Here is an 11,109-nt window from a genome sequence, read left to right as displayed (position 1 = left end):
TTTGACGTTTAAAATAACACTTGCACTCTGTGCTATCAAAATCGTTGTAGACTTATCTTGGTCTAACTCTATCTGCTTCATTTATTTTTAAGTGATGATCCTGTTTAGTTTATAGGCTGTTTTTAAATAAATTACTAAATGCAAGCTACTTGTATATTATTGTATAATTAAAAGATTAAACGAACTTACCTGTAAGTGAAGTTCTATCTGTATTATACGATATGCCTAGCCCGAGACATATCATATATTATTTCACTTGAAGAAGCCACCTTTTCACGTGATATTCAGAGAGTTGGCCGCAAATAAAAACTTAAAACTCGATGACACCGCTGACAACTTCATTACTTTTAGAGCACTCCTGCAATCACTGAGCCTTGCCTGTGAACTCCAACTTCCAATAAATGGGAAAACATTACTGTCAGGAATGTACAGGGAGGGAGGGTGCCTCCTGTCTCGGGCTAGGCATATCGTATAATACAGATAGAACTTAACTTACAGGTAAGTTCGTTTAATCTTTTAATTATACGATTATGCCTAGGCCGAGACATATCATATATTATTTCACTTGAAGATGTTCAGAGGTTGGAGTTACGGGCAAGAAGATAGGAATGTTATTCTCCATAATTATTATATTTATTATTATACCGTACCTACATTAGACTTAGACACAAGTGGTAATGGTATATTTAATCAGTAGGTAAGGTTTATAAAAAAACAAAGAATCATACATTAAAAATAGATTCATAAAATATTTGAATAACTATACAGCACTGAATGCGGCTTCATATTACTAACAGATATAGCAAAAATTAAAATATTTCCGAATTGTACAGGATAAGTACTGGTTGTAATTCTACATCTCATTTTTAAATATCTTGAATATTTTAAATATCAAAACAAATACCTTTCCTAGTCCAGCATAAAAGGTTAGATGCATGTCGCATAGAGTGTGGCGTGCATTTTTTAATGTCCACACCACTCAAGCAGAAACAACTTGAATTAACGATCTGTTTGAGGCACTAGCTTAAAGACGAAAAATTATTTCATAAAAAATGTTGATATATAATCCCCTAGCTGAGTGAAAACAAACAGCAAAAGGTATGGCATTTTAAAGCCAAAACTGTGTAAAACCTGTTATACGCTGCATACTCTGTCTATAGGTAAATTCCGAACATTTGTTAATGCGATTTTTCCGTTACTAAAGTAGAATTAATTGAACATTGTACCTACTACATTTTTTATAAATAATAATTTTTAAGAAAAAAAAACCGACTTCCATGGGGGCCGATGAAAGATTATTGTAGATGGTACACTATGTAGAAAAGGAAGTAAAACCACCCACTTTTCTACTAGCATTTCGCTTCTGTATAACGGCTCCTCTACAGGATGGGCCAACGCCGGCCACTCCAAGGGACGCAGCCATGCGGTAGAATGAGATAGCAATATCACTTGCTCCCTCTAACGCATAAATGCGTCCCTTGGAGTGGCCGGCGTTGGCCCCTCGTGAAGAGGAGCCATGAGGGTCGTAGTTCTAGCCTAACCTAACCCACTCCTCAGATAGCAGTTCGGTTCGGTGCGGATCGCAGTTCGAACCTAATCAAACCCACTTTTCAAGTAGCATTTCGTTTCTGTAAGGCTCGCAGTTCTAACCTAACCTAATCCTTGTTCGGTTCTGTGAGGATCGCTGTTCAAACCTAACCTAACCCACTTAAGAGCCAACAGGAGTGGTCATTCCTCCATACAAACGTACTCCTCGTTTTCCTCCGTGGTTTTTGAAGCTAGAGCAATGATTTTTTCAACACAGATTAATATTGTCAGTATCTGTGTCGGACCGTTTTGCTTTTTGTGATATTTTTGTTTTTTAAGGCGCTAGAGCCCTTCAAAAATGGCCAAAATGGCCTAATTGACTATGCCGCAATGAGAGGCGTGGTATTCAAAACTGATAACAATTAGCCAAAAAAGCAAAACGGTCCGACACAGATAATTTCATAATCATTTAGATTTCCAAATTTGGTTACGATTGGTTAAGTTTTGGAGGAGGAAAAAGAGGACTACGAAACCTCGATTTTTGTCATTTTTACGCAGGATTTTTCGCCTCAGCTGCAGTTGTCCCTATCGCACTAATTTGGGGGCGGAGTCAAGTTTCTAAATACGTACAAAGCCAGAAAAGTGATGGGCAATAGTCGACATTTAATGTCGATAATCTAGTGATGTAAGAAGTTATCGATAAACGGTCTTGTGTGAAAATATCTAGATCCTCCTAAGACACAATTTAAGGGGTTTTGCGTTGAGAGGGAACACATTTTTGTAGTTACATAGGTACAATCTATTTTGAACTTTTTGATTCTAATATTTCAAATTAGAAATCAAAATCAAAAATATTTTATTGCATGGTTATGGGTTTACAAAATTTTTAGGTACAGTCACGCTCCGTAATTGTCGAGCAATTTAAGGTCCTAGCTAGGGAATGCAATCTCGCACCAAGATTGGCGATTCGAGATCTCGCACGAAAAATCCGAATCGAGATTGGGTGTTTCGAGATCTCGACAGTCAGATTTTCGGGATTAATATCTCGACGAGATCGAATTTGACAAAGTAACTAAAAGTGTGTTATTTTAATCAAAAATCTCTAAGAATTCCATACATATAGACATCGTAAAATCGGGCGTATCGAGATATTCCTAGGAATATAATGAAACGCCGACATTTCATGATCTGCCTAGCGAACACCAGCCATTTTGTGCAAACCTCAAGGTGTGATTTTCTGATATTCCTATAGTCTATAGGCAAATTAAACAAAAGTCGTCTCCTTCACGATTTTCGTCGACATCTCTTCTAAATACCTAAAACTGGTATGGACGTGTTCCTCGTGGTCTCCAGAATATGAATAGACCGGTTTTTATTTTATGGAGGGGTGGGGGGGACGTGTCGAAAAAAAGGAAGGAAAAAGTGGGCGGCCGACCAGCATTGATATTTGTTCACGTCTTTAGTCCTATGGGACCGATCGGTTCGTGTGAGATGGCGTTTGAAAGAGTATTAAACGTGCAATTATTGTTTTATAATAACCGTAGTCATAACTGTAGTCATTTACAAAATATTTAAAATATATGATTTTTTACCGTGCATGGATGGCATAAGTACTGACAAAACATGCGTCTAACTCAATAAATTATAACTTTACCGTAATTAAGGTTATTATAAAATATACGAAAAATATCATTAGCTTTCCAAAAACATAAGTTTTATTGCTGTATGAGATTATATAACAAAGTAATGATGAATTTTGTTCCGTCATGTAAATGGCGGGCGACCGACCTCAACTGATCATTTTTTCTCGGGTTCTATTTTACTGATCAATTGGTGATATACCATTAGAAAGAATATTAAACATACTGTAATTGGTTTCTAATAACCGTAGTCATAACTGTAGTCATTTACAAAATCATTGAAAATACGAGTATATGATTTCTCGATCAATTATTTTACAATGCGCCCGCTATGAAGCTAGGAATATCAAATAATGCATTGCTCTGATGGATCTGCCGTCTCTTTCATAAGGAAGATCGTGATATGCCTGGGTTAATATTAGATCAGGAAATGGTGGCGTTTCATGATACGCCTAGGATTACGATTTTACGATATGCCGCCGACATACTACTTACTCGTATTTAAGGTACCTCATGTTATATTTTGAAAATAACAACAACAAATTAAATTGACTTAGAAACTACGTAACAATAATAGAGCTTAAGCCGGACACATAATAGCACTGCCTGAACAACATGAATCTAAGGTCATATATTACTTAAAACAAAGTATTTCACTTTCAGTCTTGTTCGAGATCTCAAAATATTAATCGAGATCTCGACCGAGATTGCATATATCGAGATTTCCTGCCAACTAGGTTAAATTTCGAAAATCTAGCGAGATCTCGAAATTGCGAGATCTAGATTGCATTCCCTAGTCCTAGCTGAATTGGTTGTTTCATACACTTACTCTTACTCTATAGAATGTCCAATCCTGCCTTACAAAGACGTTAATATTTATATTTGTCATGTCTATACTTCGTTTCTGAGCATTATTGAAAAAAAAATACTTACTTGATACTAGTATTAACCACTAAGTACATAAATAGGGTAATTCGCCAGTAACAGGCCACTATTAGTAACTGGCCACGCCAAACCAAAAATGAATTCTATTCACCTATAAATAGAATTCATTTTAGTATAAGGTGGCCAGTTATTGAAACCTTATACCTACTAAAATGAATTCTGTATAGAGGTGAATAGAATTCATTTTTAGTTTAGGGCGGCCAGTTACTGGCGAATTACCCTATTCGATATCGAGTTCCGTAAACGTAAGCCGGGTAAGTAAAAAAGTTCAATCGCAATAGGGTAATTCTAATTCGTCAGTGGCCACCCCAAACCAAAAATTAATTATATTCACCTATATCTAAATAGAATTAATTTTAGTATACGGTGGCCAGTTATTGAAGTTATTGAAACCTTATACTAAAATGAATTCTGTTTATAGGTGAATAGGATTAATTTTTAGTTTAGGGCGGCCAGTTATTAAAAGTGGCCAGTTACTGGGGAATTACCCTACTTAGTAGTAGCAGTAACAAAAAGTGATAATGCAAATTGCAATCAGTGAGGTGCGCGCCGGCGCGAGTACGGGCGCACCGCACGCGTCTGTGTGCGTGCATTACACATACAAATACAGTCTCTCACGCCGCGGTTACGCCCCGTCAGAGCGACGGGTATATTCAGCTTGAAATCTCAAAATTGACTTTTAGCTCAGCTCCCGTTTCGTCTTAATGGCGCATGCCGTGCGGTGTACGGGGGTTTAAGCGGGAGGGGCTAGTAAGATTGGCATCATCGTACTTTATACATAGGTACATTAATTTTATGGTAGGTAATCATAGTTGTTTATTTAGTTAAGGTATCATAGTGGTTTTCTGGGTCAAGGTCCGGGTCCGAGTCCGGGTCCGAGTCCGGGTCCGAGTCCGGGTCCGAGTCCGGGTCCGTGTCCGGGTCCGAGACCGGGTCCGAGACCGGGTCCGAGTCCGGATCCGAGTCCGGTTCCGAGTCCGGGTCCGAATCCGGATCCGAGTCCAGGTCCGGGTCTGAACCGGATCCGGGTATGAGTCCGAGTCCGGGTCCCAGTCCAAGTCAAAATCGAAATTCGTAATCACCAAACGTGTACCATGCGTCATTGAAGAGTTCTGTTCTGGTCATCATCAGCAGTTCCACTTCATCAAATGCGACAGTTTTTAATGTAAATGCTTGATTTTATAATGAAAATACAAAAAAATCTATACGTGTGCCTTTAATATTTGAGGAGTTCCCTCGATTCCTTATGGATCCCATCATCAGAACTCCAGCTTGACAAAAATGTGGCTTAAAAACTTAACTTGCTTAACGAACATAACGAAAAGGAAAAATCGCCAAACGTGAACTATGCGTCGTTTAAGAGTTCTGTTCTGATCATCATCAGCAGTTCCACTTCATCAAATGCAACAGTTTTTAATGAAAATGCTTGATTTTCTGATGTAAATACAAAAATCTCTATACGCATGCCTTTAAGATTTGAGGAGTTCCCTTGATTCCTCATGGATCCCATCATCAGAACTCGAGCTTGACAAAAATGTGGCTTAAAAACTTAACTTGCTTAACAAACATAACGACGAGGACAAATCGCCAACCGTGAACTATGCGTCGTTAAAGAGTTCCGTTCTGATCATCATCAGCAGTTCCACTTCATCAAATGTCACTTTTTTGGGTGTATATGCTTGATTTGTTGATAAAAACCCAAAAATCACTATATGTCTGCCTTTAAGATTTGAGGAGTTCCCTCGATTCCTCATGGATCCCATCATCAGAACTGGGTTTTGACAAAAACGGGACCAATCTGTATACATATACATTCAATCAAAAAAAGAATTTTCAAAATCGATCTAGTAATGACGGAGATATGGAGTAACAAACATAAAAAAAAATAAAAAAAATAAAAAAAAACATACAACCGAATTGATAACCTCCTTCTTTGAGATTTGGAAGTCGGTTAAAAATTTAAGACAATATCCTATAATTACATCATGTACACTTCTATCAGAAACTCCTTCAAAAGGCTAAGTAACGTTAACCTGTAGTGTACAAGGAAATAAAAAGGTTCCTTCCTTTAATCAGTAGAATATAGGGTTCTTAAGGGTGACTATAGCAGAAAATTAGAAGGTCTATATACTCATTAAGATTTGTGAGACAGCAGCATCCCCAAACAGAGTAAGTATTAGCACGGCCAGGAGATCCTTATTACAAGAATAATCCATAATCATAAGGTCTCATCACACTGGATTGCGAATCATAAACAGCCGGGAAAAATCAAGAAGACCATACAGAACCCAGCCAATTGTAGAGGCAACAATATACATAGCTAACAGGTAGCTCTCATCGCAAACAGATCGATAAACGATTTTCTCAGCATAGAAATGTGATCGAAAACATCATTTATAAATTCCATTTATAATAGACATTGTTAACAGCTAGGTTCTCAATTAGCTTTCATATCTACATTAGATTTAGGTGACGTTTAGACCAAAATACCAAAAAATTACAATTTCCGCATCACTGTCCAAATTTACGGGTTAAACCGTTAAGGTACTACGTAATACATAAGGTAATACACAATTACATTAGAGGTTAACTTTAAATTTATAGAAAATCAGAAACTTATAACGACAGTCAGTTAATTCCAAGTAATAATTAATTTATATTTTTCTCCGTCGTCCATACATAAACCTAGGTGTTTTCACGTTGTACCTATATAAAAACCTCCGTCAGTAGGTATTCGAGCTGTCAGAAAAAATGCAAATAGAAAACTCGAATTGTCAAATATAGGTACCTACATTATAACATATATAAGTGGATATAAAATTGAACCACCGGTATAAAACACTTATGAGCACTTGTCTATATCACCATCTATCACTTGATGTACATAAGATAAGATAATAATTTACATGTACATGTACTTGTACATGTACCCACAAGATACTTCTTGAGCTACAGCTCAATGACAGGTTGGGTACTAAAATTACTATAATTATGTGTGATCTCGCAAACTCCCATATTGACATAGTTATAAAGTTTGTATTTACTTTTAATAGTATTAACACAGTTGTTTGTTTCTCACTTATGGCTTGTCACAGATAAGGTTAACAACAAAAAGTAATTATTTCACTACATAGGTTAAAGCTAAGGTACCTACTCTATTATTTAGAGTAATGGCTCATGACAGTTCAAGTGTAGGTACAAATTTCCTTGGTTTACTATGAACAGTATGAACCCTAGGCACTTCAAAGCAAATCTTAACCAGTATAACCTATACCAGTTATATTAGCTTAAAATTTATATATACTTTAAAGACTTACTTTGTCATTTCCAAATTAAATTATGCAGGTTAACTCTGTCAGGTCAACTAGATTATTCCATGTTGCGAATAAATCAATTTTATGACTCAAATTTAAATCAGTCTTGTTTACTATTGGGCTGGGACGCCTGGGGCTGTAAAAACGTAAATAGGAATTTTATTGTCCATCGGTAGGTTAACATTACACCCCAGTTTAAATAACCTGTATTAATCCTGTTATAAATAAAATAACAGCCTCTTAAGTATAGTCGTGAAAAAATTTGTTGTTTGGAACGCTGTCTGCTGAGAGAGGCACAATAGAAGGGAATATGTATCCATGACGCCAACACAGAACGACTGTACGAGTACACGTCTTAAATGATTTCATTTATTTCCAACAAGAAACGAAGTACTTAGGACATTTATAGTTAGACATAGGTATATAACATCACAAAGCACTGTTGAGGCTTTTATTCTTTCCTCTCTTTTCTTCTCTTCTCTCTTCTCTGCTGATGATATCTGCCCCCCCCCCCCCCCCCTTCTTCTTGTTTGTAGTGGCCCTAGTGAGGAGGGCCCGGTAGTTTACCTGTGCCTTAAACTATATCAATCATCAACCTTGCGTCAAGTGCGCACTGCCGCACCTGTCCCACCAGTGCACGAGACCCAAGGACGAGCCAGCTACGTGCGCCAATTGCCTGATGGACCACCCAGGCAATCACAAGCAGTGCGCAATTTATTTGCAGGAGCTGCGCAACTGGAGGGGGGGCACCCGCTCCCACACACGCCGCCCGCCGACCCGCCGCCCGCAGCGAGGCCCCGACACTAGGGCCTCAGACACACCGAACCTGGTAGAGGATTACTCAACAGGTTCCCTCATGGCACCCGCCAACCAGCCGAGGCAGCGGTCAACAAAACACCGAGGACGGACGCAGCCACAACACAAACCGCAGAGGATGTCGCAAGCAGAGCCCCGAGCAGCGCCGCCTGCAGCGCCGCCAGCGCTCGACACCACAGCGCTGCACAGGGACATAGTTACCGCGGTGCAAACCGCGGTAACTGCGTCCCTGAAGTCATCGCTAGACGAGTTTGTACTAGCGATTAAGTCTCTGTCTAAGCCTGACCAAAATCAGGCTTAGCTCGCCCTCTCAGCAATAACGCAAGTTATTCGCCAGCTGCACTCTCTCTTACGGCCTAAAAGAGAAAGAGCTAAGAATTGTGTATTGGAACGCGCAGTCATTAACTGGTAAAATTAATGACCTCCGTACTTTTCTCCACAGCCAGGACATCGACATCATGCTGATCTGCGAGACGTTTCTAAAAGCGTCACTGACGCTCAAAGCCAGCGGTTACATCGTGTACCGCCTCGACCAGGAGAACCCCGAAAACAGGCGCCCATACCGAGGCCTCGCAATCATCGTCAAGATGTCAATCATCCACCAACCGGTGGATATCGAGCAGCAGCCGACATCACTATCCGCACTGGGGATAGATATCAAACTACAAAGGCATAACCTGCGTTTGTTTGCTATCTACAGGCCCTGCGGAAACGGCCGGCCGGCAGAGCTCCGAGCCGACCTCAAGCGGCTGCTGGTGGGCTCCCCCGTGCCGACCATCCTGGCCGGGGACTTCAACGCCGAGCACCCCGCTTGGAACTCGTCCGCGCATTCCCACCCGGGAAACATCATCTACCAGATCGTGGAGGACCTCGATCTGGTAGTGGACGGGCCATACGAGCCCACACACTACAGCGACAGAGACCCGCTCTGTCGCGGCACCACAATCGACTTTGCGATTTCTCGCGGAGTCGACTCACTCATGAGGCACCAGGTATTTTACGATCTCACCTCCGACCACAGGCCGGTGCTCCTGACCATCGCAGACGAGGCGACAACGAGGCTCAACAGGGGACCAGGACGCCGCTACGACTGGACGGCTTTTACAGAAGCCATGGTAAAATCTCCCCGTACAGGTCCCATATCGACCGCAGAAGAGGTCGATGCAGCAGCAGCCACAATCACCGGGGACATCAAGGCGGCCCTCGACAACGCCACCCACATCATCCCGCCCTCGGACCGGCGCAAGCCGCTCCCGAGGCCGCTTCAAGCGCTTTTGGAGAAAAAGCGCTGGTACAGGAAACAGTGGCAAAGGACTAGGGCTCAGTCGGTCAAGGCTGAGCTCAATAGTCTCGAGCGACTGTTAAGGGTAAAACTCAGCGAGCACAGAGCTGCAAGCTGGGAAGCGCACATCGATAGCCTAACTGATCACGTTCCTTCCATCCACAGGTTATGCCGACAACTCAGCACGACGCCCGAGCCGATACGGCCCCTAGTGGACGACACCGACGGGAAACCGAAATACGCGGCCAAGGACAGAGCGGAAATACTCGCTCGCAGCCTTGAGCGGCAATTCAGGCCATTCCCCGACACCGACCCGCAACACACAGCGGACATCGTGCGGCACGTTCGAGACTACCTCAGCGTGCCCGTTGAGACCCACGATGATCCACTTTATTTCTCTCCTTCACAGGTCCAGGCGACAATCAGACGTCACTGCAAGCCGAAGAAGGCGCCGGGCCCCGACGAGATCCCAAACATGGCGCTCCGCCAACTGCCGCTAAACTCCTTAGCGGCAGTGGCGCGCCTGTTCAACGGGATCCTACGGTCGGGGCACTTCCCCACCATCTGGAAGTCCGGACGGGTCATAGTCCTTCCCAAGCCCGGGAAGGACAGAAGAAAGCCGGAGAACTACCGGCCCATCACGTTGCTATGCAACCTATCAAAGGTGTTCGAGAGGTTACTGCTCCGGCACCTCTCGCCACACCTGACACCCAGGCCGGAGCAATTTGGTTTCAGGTCTCAACACTCCACCACGTTGCAGCTCACCCGCGTGCTACACCACATGGGCACGGCGCTCAACAAAAAGGAGTATACAGTCGCTGTCCTCCTAGACATGGAGAAAGCGTTCGATCGAGTTTGGCACGAAGGTCTAATATATAAACTTTCTCTGTCCACAGCCCCTCGCCGCATCGTGAGAGTCATCGCTTCATTCCTGGCAGACCGACGCTTCCACGTTCAAGTGGAAGGCACACTGTCAGAGGAACGCCCGATACAGGCAGGCGTCCCCCAGGGGAGCTGCCTGTCGCCCGCATGCTACGCGCGCTACACCGACGACATTCCAGTCGTAGGACAAGCGCAACTAGCCCTATTCGCAGATGACGCCGCTTACTTTGCTTCCTCTTTCCAGATGCCGCACGCAGTCTCCAAGATCCAGCCGACGCTCGACGCCCTTCCTGACTGGCTCTCCAAATGGAGGCTATCAGTCAACGTGGGCAAGACGCAAGCGCTCATCACAGGGGCAGCCAGGATCCTGCCCCCACCTCCCTCCCTTCTAGGCCAGCCACTGACATGGTCACCCACAGTGAAATACCTGGGGGTGACCATAGACAGGAGGCTCAACATGAAGAAGCATGTCGCGGCGACGATCATACGAGCGAAAACCGCTCGTATGAGCCTCCGCCCGGTCTTGCGCAGTAAGCTTCCCGTACGGACCAAACTCGGTCTGTACAAAGCTTACGTGCGATCTCGACTAACATACGCTTCACCAGCCTGGTATTCTTTCTGTTGCAGGACTATCAGGGCCAACTTGAGGCGTCAGGAGACCCTCTCGCTACGGACCATCGTCGGGGCAACGCGGTACGTCAGC

At 42.9% G+C, this 11,109-nt stretch overlaps 1 protein-coding gene across 1 annotated transcript in view; it reads left to right on the top strand.

The window, feature by feature from the left end:
- Window positions 1-11,109, top strand: part of LOC134676221 (collagen alpha chain CG42342) — a 466,219-nt gene that overhangs the window by 416,809 nt on the left and 38,301 nt on the right. The window lies entirely within an intron of this gene.

This window comes from Cydia fagiglandana, chromosome 2, assembly GCF_963556715.1.
Source record: "Cydia fagiglandana chromosome 2, ilCydFagi1.1, whole genome shotgun sequence".
Lineage (NCBI taxonomy): Eukaryota > Metazoa > Arthropoda > Insecta > Lepidoptera > Tortricidae > Cydia > Cydia fagiglandana.
The sequence above is the reverse complement of the archived record's forward strand: the minus strand, read 5'-3'. Positions and strand labels throughout refer to the sequence as shown.